This window comes from Arachis duranensis, chromosome 3, assembly GCF_000817695.3.
Source record: "Arachis duranensis cultivar V14167 chromosome 3, aradu.V14167.gnm2.J7QH, whole genome shotgun sequence".
Lineage (NCBI taxonomy): Eukaryota > Viridiplantae > Streptophyta > Magnoliopsida > Fabales > Fabaceae > Arachis > Arachis duranensis.
The window spans coordinates 79,267,931-79,276,730 of record NC_029774.3 but is presented as its reverse complement, the minus strand read 5'-3'; the positions used below and the strand labels follow the sequence as shown (position 1 = coordinate 79,276,730).

Here is an 8,800-nt window from a genome sequence, read left to right as displayed (position 1 = left end):
CCTCTAAGTTTGGTGTGCTTTTTCGTGATCACTAAGCCAAGATTTATCAAGATCATGGCTCCTAAGGGAAAACAAACCAATTCAAGAGGCAAGAAAGAGAATGCTCCAAAGAATCTTTAGAGTCAAGAGAAGTTCTTAACCAAAGAACATGCAGACCATTACCACAAAATAATGGGTCTAAGGTTAGTGATCCCGAAAGTCAGATTCGATCTGAAAGAAGATGAATATTCAGAGATCCAAGAGCAGATTCGAAACAGAGAATGGAAAGTTCTAACCAACCCTGAGACAAAGGTTGGAAGAAACATGGTTCAGAAATTCTACTCAAATCTGTGGCTGACAGATAAGTAGAGAATGACTGGAACTGCTTTTCATACCTACAGAACCATGGTCAGAGGGAGAATTATTTACTTCCATCTAGACAAAATAAGAGAGATCTTCAAATTGCCTCAACTGCAAGATGATCCTGAATCCTTTAATAGGAGAATGGTGAGAGCAGATAAGGGGTTGGATCAAGTTCTAGAGGACATATGCCTCCCTGGAACTAAGTGGACAACCAATTTAAAAGGTGTCCCAAACCAACTCAAGAGGGGAGATCTCAAACCAATTGCAAGAGGTTGGCTAGACTTCATTGGGCGTTCCATATTGCTTGTGAGATCTACACAATTGCAAACAAGAATTCCACTGAAGCCAAACTGGCTTACCCAAGCTTAATCTCTTTGCTATGTAAAGATGCTGGGGTGAGGATGGGAGTAGATGAATTCATCCCAATTGAACATCCAATCACCAAGAAGTCAATGGAAGGACAAATGCAAGATAACTCTATCAAAAGGAGGGCGCAGGAGTTCCTCTCTGAACTTCCTGAAATTGACTACTGGACCCGCCTAGAAGCATCTGTTGCCAAACTACAAGAAGCTATGAAACAAATTAAGGAAGAACAGCAGAATCAAAATTGCATGCTCTGCAAATTGCTGAAAGAACAAGAGAAGCAGGGGCGTGAGCTACAGGAGCTAAAGCGCCAGAAGCTCTCCCTTGAAGGGTCAAATACCCCACAAGTTAAGGGAGCATCCACTTCTCAAAATCAAGGTTGTTGAGTCCTAACTCTGTGATAACTTCTATCATTAGGAGTCTATTTTAGAGTCATTTAATTTTTTTTTTGTTTTCTATTACTATTAGTCTTATCTTATATTTATTTTTGAGTCTTGTTCTTAATTCATGATTAATAAAATTCAAGGTTCATGTCTTAAAGCTATGAATGTCTTATGAATCCATCATCTCTCTTAAATGAAAAATGCTTCAATCACAAAAGAACAAGAAGTGCAGGATTTCGAATTCATCTCTGAAACTAGTTGAATTAGTTTGATGTGGTGACAATACTTTTTGTTTTCTGAATGAATGCTTGAACAATGCATATGTCTTTTGAATTTGTTGATTAAAGAATGTAAAACTAGTTGGCTCTTGAAAGAATGATGGAAAAGGAGATATGTTATTGAGGATCTGAAAAATCATCAAATTGATTCTTGAAGCAAGAAAAAGCAGTGTATTCGAAAAAAGAAAAAAAATGATTCAAGGCAAAAGGAGTGTGCTTAAGAACCCTGGACACCTCTAATTGGGGACTCTAGCAAAGCTTAGTCACAATCTACAAAGGTTCACCCAGTTATGTGTCTGTGGCATGTATGTATTCGGTGGTAATACTGGAAGACAGAGTGCTTTGGGCCACAATCAAGACTCATAGAATAACTATGTTCAAGAATCATCACACTTAACTAGGAGAATCAATAACACTATCTAAATTCTGAGTTCCTATAGATGCCAATCATTCTAATCTTCAAAGGATAAAGTGAGATGCCAAAACTATTCAGAAGCAAAAAGCTACTAGTCCCGCTCATCTAATTGGAGTTAAGTTTCATTGATATTTTGGAGTCTATAGTATGTTCTCTTCTTTTTATCCTAATTGATTTTCAGTTGCTTGGGGACAAGCAACAATTTAAGTTTGGTGTTGTGATGAGCGGATAATTTATACGCTTTTTGGCACTGTTTTTAGTATGTTTTTAGTATGTTTTGGTTAGTTTTTAGTACGTTTTTATTAGTTTTTATTTAAAATTCACTTTTCTGGGCTTTACTATGAGTTTGTGTATTTTTCTATGATTTCAGGTAATTTCTGGCTGAAATTGAGGGACCTGAGCAAAAATCTGATTCAGAGGCTGAAAAAGGACTGCAGATGCTGTTGGAATCTGACCTCCCTGCACTCGAAGTGGATTTTCTGGAGCTACAGAAGCCCAATTGGTGCGCTCTTAATTGCATTGAAAAGTTGACATCTTGGGCTTTCCATAAATGTATAATAGTTCATACTTTGCCCGAGATTTGATGGCCCAAACCGGCGTTGCAAATCAGCTTCAGAATTCCCGGCGTTTAACTCCAGGAAAAGTCTCTACACATGAAAGCTTCAATGCTCAGCCCAAGCACACACCAAGTGGACCCCGGAAGTGGATTTTTACGTCATTTACTCATTTCTGTATACCCTAGGTTACTAGTTCACTATTAATAGGACCTTTTGACATTGTATCTTTACCTCATGACACATTACACGTTTCCTATTGTATCTTCTACGGCATGAGTCTCTAAACCCCATGGTTGGGGGTGAGGAGCTCTGCTGTGTCTTGATGGATTAATGCAATTACTACTGTTTTTCATTCAATCACGCTTGCTTCTATTCTAAGATATCACTTGTTCCTCAACTTGATGAATGTGATGATCTATGACACTCATCATCATTCTCACCTATGAACGTGTGCCTCACAACCACCTCCATTCTACCTTCGATTGAGTGTGTATCTTTTGGATTCCTTAATCAGAATCTTCGTGGTATAAGCTAGAACTGATGGCGGCATTCAAGAGAATCCGGAAGGTCTAAACCTTGTCTGTGGTATTCTGAGTAGGATTCAAGGATTGAATGACTGTGATGAGCTTCAAACTCCTGAGGGCTGAGCGTTAGTGACAGACGCAAAAGAATCACTGGATTCTATTCCAACCTGATTGAGAACCGACAGATGATTAGCCGTACTGTGACAGAGCGCGTTGAACATTTTCACTGAGAGGATGTGAGGTAGCCATTGACAACAGTGAAACCCTACATACAGCTTGCCATGGAAGGAACCTTGCGTGCATGAAGAAGAAGGCAGTAGGAAAGCAGAGATTCAGAAGATAGAGCATCTCCAAAACCTCAACATGTTCTCCATTACTGCAAAACAAGTACCTATTTCATGTTCTTTTACTTTTCACAATTAAACCTAAGAATTATTGATATCCTGACTAAGAGTTACAAGATAACCATAGCTTGCTTCAAGCCGACAATCTCCGTGGGATTGACCCTTACTCACGTAAGGTATTACTTGGACGACCCAGTGCACTTGCTGGTTAGTTGTGCGGGATTGCAAAAGTGTGACTGCAATTTCGTGCACCAGATGCAGCGGTGTGATTAGTATTAGTTAGAATTCCCTTAAGTTTAGATAACCCGGTTTATGGTTTAAGTTCTTTAATTATTTATTTTATTCTAAGCATGAATATCGGTATCGGTGTGAAGCTCTAGGATTGCCTTCGACGTCCCAGAGCCTTACGTCTTACATATTGGGCATTATTACCATACTGAGAACCTCCGATTCTCATACAATATGTTGTTGTTGTTTTTCAGACACAGGTTACACATCCACTTCGGTGAGATTGCGGATATAGTGACAGAGCGGAGTATGGTTCCTCCTTGGTTTATTTCTCATTTACTTTGTTAAAGTTACTCTCACATCTCTTTGTATATTTATCTTTATGGCCTTAGAGGCTTATTTGAGAGAATAGTTGTATAAGCGGTTTTTAACTTTGAATGCATCTATACCATGTGTCTTGTACGTTAGCTTCGTGTGAACGTTTCGCGCTTTTGTAATTCTGTTTTTGAGCTTAATCCTTCATGGGACTTCTAGAATATATTATTTCCTTCTATATAAATATGTATAAGCCTTAGAATTATCGTAACCTCTAATTAACCTTTGCTTTACGGCTAGAGATAAGGCTTAGGGTAATTAGGGTGTTACATGTGTGATTTGTTTTGCTAGGTGTGCAGGAAAATAATTTAATCAAAGCTAGCCCAAGAAGCATGAAATATAGCCCAAACCCAATCTGGTCCACATATGCACATTGATCCTCAATAAACAAAAAGCCTCAACACACATTGTCCATAAAAAATGAAAATATAAGGAAAGAAAAAAATGAGCCCAAATCTCTTCCAAGCCCAACTCAGTGTTTACACTCAAACCCGTCTCTCTTCAACCTAATCACTAACAAGACAAGCAAATTAAACTTTATTTGAATCCTTTCTCAATTCCACCGAACATAAACTCTCTCCTCTCTCTCTCTATCTCTCTCTCTCTCTCTCTCTCTATCTCTCTTCCTTTTCTTTCTTTTCACATCAAAGCTCAGAGCCATGAAAGAAGAAAATGGAAAGCTCTGGTGCTAGGGCAAAAAGAAGAACAAAAAGTTGGTTTCCTTTTTCAAGCAAGAAGAAAAGGAATACGAGTACAACAAGAAGGAAGAAATCATCCGAACAGAGGATCACAAAAAGTTGGTTTTCCCATTTGTGTATCAATGAGAAACCATGAAGAAATTTGCTGAGTTTCAAGCACAAATTAAGAAACCTTGAAGAAAGTGAAGTCAATAGTGCCCAGAGGCTCATCAATGATCGAAAATCAAACTTGAGGCCAAAGGGAGAATGCTATGCTCAGATTCAAGATGCATAAAAAAAGGTTGAAAGAGAAGACTAAAGGTAAGGTTGCATGTCACTGCTTCTACCCTCTATCTCCTCTGTGAACACCGCTGTTGCATCTGTGTATTTGGAGAAGAGAACCAACATGTGCTGAAGCAAGGTTTCAAGCCCGTGGAAGCTTTACTCCTCTATAATAGGGGTGAACAGCCAAGGATTGGGGCAAGGAGTGAGCACACAACGTTTGGGTTCCCATAGCTCACTGAGTTGTATATTCTTATCCTTGATGGTTTTCATTTTGTAAATCTTTTTCTCAGTTTAGGTTGTCTGAGTTTTATTGGAAAAAGGAAAATATGGTGAGATTTGTAAGAAAAAGTCAATAAGTGAAAAAGACAGTGAGCTAGACTTGGAGAAAAATCCATAGCTATCTCAGAAATTCTTTGTGCATTTTTCTATTTTGGATTAGCACTTTGCTGTTGATGGCTAGGGTGAGTCCTAGTCAAGTTCAAATTGGGTTAAAATTTGGACTTATCCCAGATAGGATTGGGTAAATCCTAGGGAGAATTGGTGATTGTAATCTATTGAAAGGATAGTGAAATTCCGTCATATGTTAAATGAAGACTGGATGTAGGCTACATTGTACTAGGTAGCTGAACCAGGATACATCGGTGTGTCAATCTGAAATCTTAGCCCTAATTCTGATTCTGCACAATAGGAGACAAAACAAAAGTATCTCCTACTGAGTTAAGAGACAAAGTCAAAATATCTCCTGTACTTCGTTAACTGAAAGCAAGTCTACACTAAAAAGGAAAAGGGGACAAGATTCAACTTTGCTTTCTCTTAGCCACTGATAACCATCAATTGGTATAAGAGCTTGGTTTCAAACAGATCAAGCTTTGCATCTTGGAGGAAAGATCCTGATGGCAAGCAACAATGGTTCCAACGTAGTGGCATACACTTTAACAGAAGGACAATCAAACAACAGACCTCCATTCTTCAATGGAAAAAACTACAACTATTGGAAGGAAAGAATGAAGATCTTTGTTTAATCGATGGACTACAACATATGGAAGATCATCATGAAGGGTCCTCAAGTTCCAACTAAAACCGGAGCAGATGGTGTAGTCATTCCCAAGACTGAAGCCAAATGGAATAATGAAGACAAAATGAAGTTAGAGCTCAATGCCAAAGCTGCCAACATGCTAAACTATGCTACCAGCTTCGAAGAATACCGAAAGGTATCAAGGTACAAAACAACAAAGGAGGTCTGAGATAAGTTCCAAATCACACATGAAGGCACCATCCAAGTGAAACAAACCAGAATAGACATGGTATGTAAAGAATATGAGATGTTCTCTATGAAAGAAGGAGAATCTATTGATGATATGCTTGAAAAATTCTCTATCATCATCAACGGCTTAGATGCTATGGGATTACGCACACTGAACCATTGCTCATGAGGAAAGTTCTAAAAAGTCTCACAAAAGAGTAGAAAATAAGGCTATAGTCATAGTTGAGAGTGGTTACATTAGTCAAATGACTTATGATGAACTGAGAGGAAAATTACTTGCTTTTGAAATCACTCACTTAAAAAATGATACAAAAAAGAAAGGAGTTGCTTTAAAATCATGTACTGAATCATTGGGTTATGAATCCAGTGATGATTCATTGGATGACGAGTATGTGTTTTTTGCCAGAAAACTTAGGAGAATGATGAAAATGAAAGGAAGAAGCAAGAGAAGCAATTTAAGAAGACCAAAGAAGGATCTAAGCAAAATCATATGCCATAACTGTAAAGAAGTAGGACACTACAAGTTTGACTGTCCTAAACTGAAGAAGGAAAACAAAACCCACAAAGACAAGAAGAAGGGGCCGCTTATGGCCGCTTGGGAAGATCTAGAGAATGATCCATATGAAGATGAAGATTCAGAAAATAATCTCAAGCTTGTCTTATGGCTGACCACACCGAAACTGATGAGGTAATTTTCATTGAACCATCTAATGAAGATCTTCATCTCATGATTGATCATCTCACTGAAAAATTAAGAATTTTTCTAAACCAGTGTTATTATCTTAAATCAGTAAATGACATCTTAATAGCTGAAAACACTTTTCTCAAAGAAAAAATAAGAGAAGCCAAAACCACTGTTGATCTTACCAAAGAAAATAAGAGGCTTAAGGCTGAACTTAAAGGTTGTGAGAAATAGCATTCAGTGATTGCATACTTAAACTTTTTTGAAGAAAATGATAGGTTGCATAAAGAGGTTAAAAGTCTAAAATAAAATCTATCCAAATTTGCTCAAAGTTTTGAAAATTTAAATAACCTGTTGGCTAGTCAAAGACCTCTTTATGAATAAGCTAGTTTGAGTTTTTTCAAAAAATCTAAAATTGCTTTTAAAAGTTCACAATTTAAAAATGTGGTTTCCACATCTAATGACACTAGATTTCAAAAACCAAATCTTCTTAAAGAACAGCAACCTGAAAGATTTTGTCGCTTATGCAATCGGGATGGACATTTTCCCATTTAGTGCTTTATAATTAAAAAACAAGTATGTGATAAAGTCTACAAAGTAGTTGGTAACTATAATTGTCTTGGCCAAAGGAGATGGTTTGACATTAAAGGATCCAAAAAGATTTACATACCTAAGGTCACTTAAGAGCTTCATGTAGTTTTGCTTAGCATCCAAGAGGAAGAACAACAAGTGGTACTTAGACATTTGATGCTTGACGTGGCAGAAATTGGCGAGTTAAGAATTTATTAATAGGGATACGTTGCAAGTACAGTCCTTAACCAACCAAAAATTCGCTTATCAATTTAAAAGGGGTTGTCATAATATTGAAAATTAAAATACTGGGAGTATGAATCCCAGGTCGTCTCCCAACGAGTTGCAGAGAGATGTACTATTTCATCAATCAGGTGTTTTCAAAAGTGGTTGAGTTGATAAACAGAAATTTAAATTAGAGAATTTAATTTATTTTAAATAAAATCCTTGACTGGGGGTAGATTAGTTGGAAGCCCTATTCTTGTTGAAATACTCTCAAGATTAATTAATAATTGGAAGTTACTCTACTTAGTTAACCCTTACTAGGTAAAGGAAAGTCAAGCAAGTTGGAAATCGGTTTCAAGTCATAAGTCCTAATCCTCTCCCTTGGGAAGGACTAGAGTTAATGATTAGAGGGTGATTCAACAATAAACCCAATTATAATTTCTCTCTTGAGTAGTTCAGCTCAAGGGTTCCTTTCAATCATCCCCAATCAAGTCATGGAACTACTCACTCATCATAATTATAAAATTCACAGAATTAATGGTGAAAATAAAAGAAGACATGATAAACAATAATGAAAGGATTAATTGAAAATAAAAATAGTCTATATTAATAACTTGTAAAAATAAGCCAAAGTCAACTCTAGAGGGATTAAAAATATGGAAGAATAAATATAAAAAGTAAATAACAAAATAAGATGACTAGTACCGGAGGTAGACTCTTCTCAAAAGCTAAAGCCACAATCTTCCAATGCTAATTATGAATGCTCAAGTGAATGAAAAAACCTAGGGGAGGAGTAAATCCAGATCTAAAACTAAAAATTATGCAAAATGAATTGTGTCTCTCATTTCTGCATGTTTCCTGACTCTAGTTTGTAATTCCGGGCCAAAAATTGGGTTGAAATCCGGCCCAGAAACTCTGCCAGTGACTTTTGAAATTCTGCAGATCGTGCACATCACGCAGACGCGTTATTCACGCGGACGCGTCATTCAGCGTTTTTCTTTTCCATGCGGGCGCGTCATCCATGCCTCCACGTCGCTTCTGCTTTTCCAATCCGCGCGTCCGCGTCACTCATATGGCCGCGTCACTGCGAATTCCTTTCTTCCGTGCGGTCGCGTCGCTGACGCGTACGCGTCACTTCTCGCTGGTCATCTCCTCAATTTCTTGTATTCCTTCCATTTTTGCAAGCTTCCTTCCCAATCTCTCACTCATTCATGCCCTATAAAGCCTGAAACATTTAACACGCAGATCACGGCATCGAATGGAATAAAGAGGGATTAAAATACCTAAT

The 8,800-nt window shown here is 37.6% G+C and overlaps 1 pseudogene; it reads left to right on the top strand.

Moving 5' to 3' along the window:
- Window positions 1-8,800, top strand: part of LOC110279302 (uncharacterized) — a 172,909-nt pseudogene that overhangs the window by 89,245 nt on the left and 74,864 nt on the right.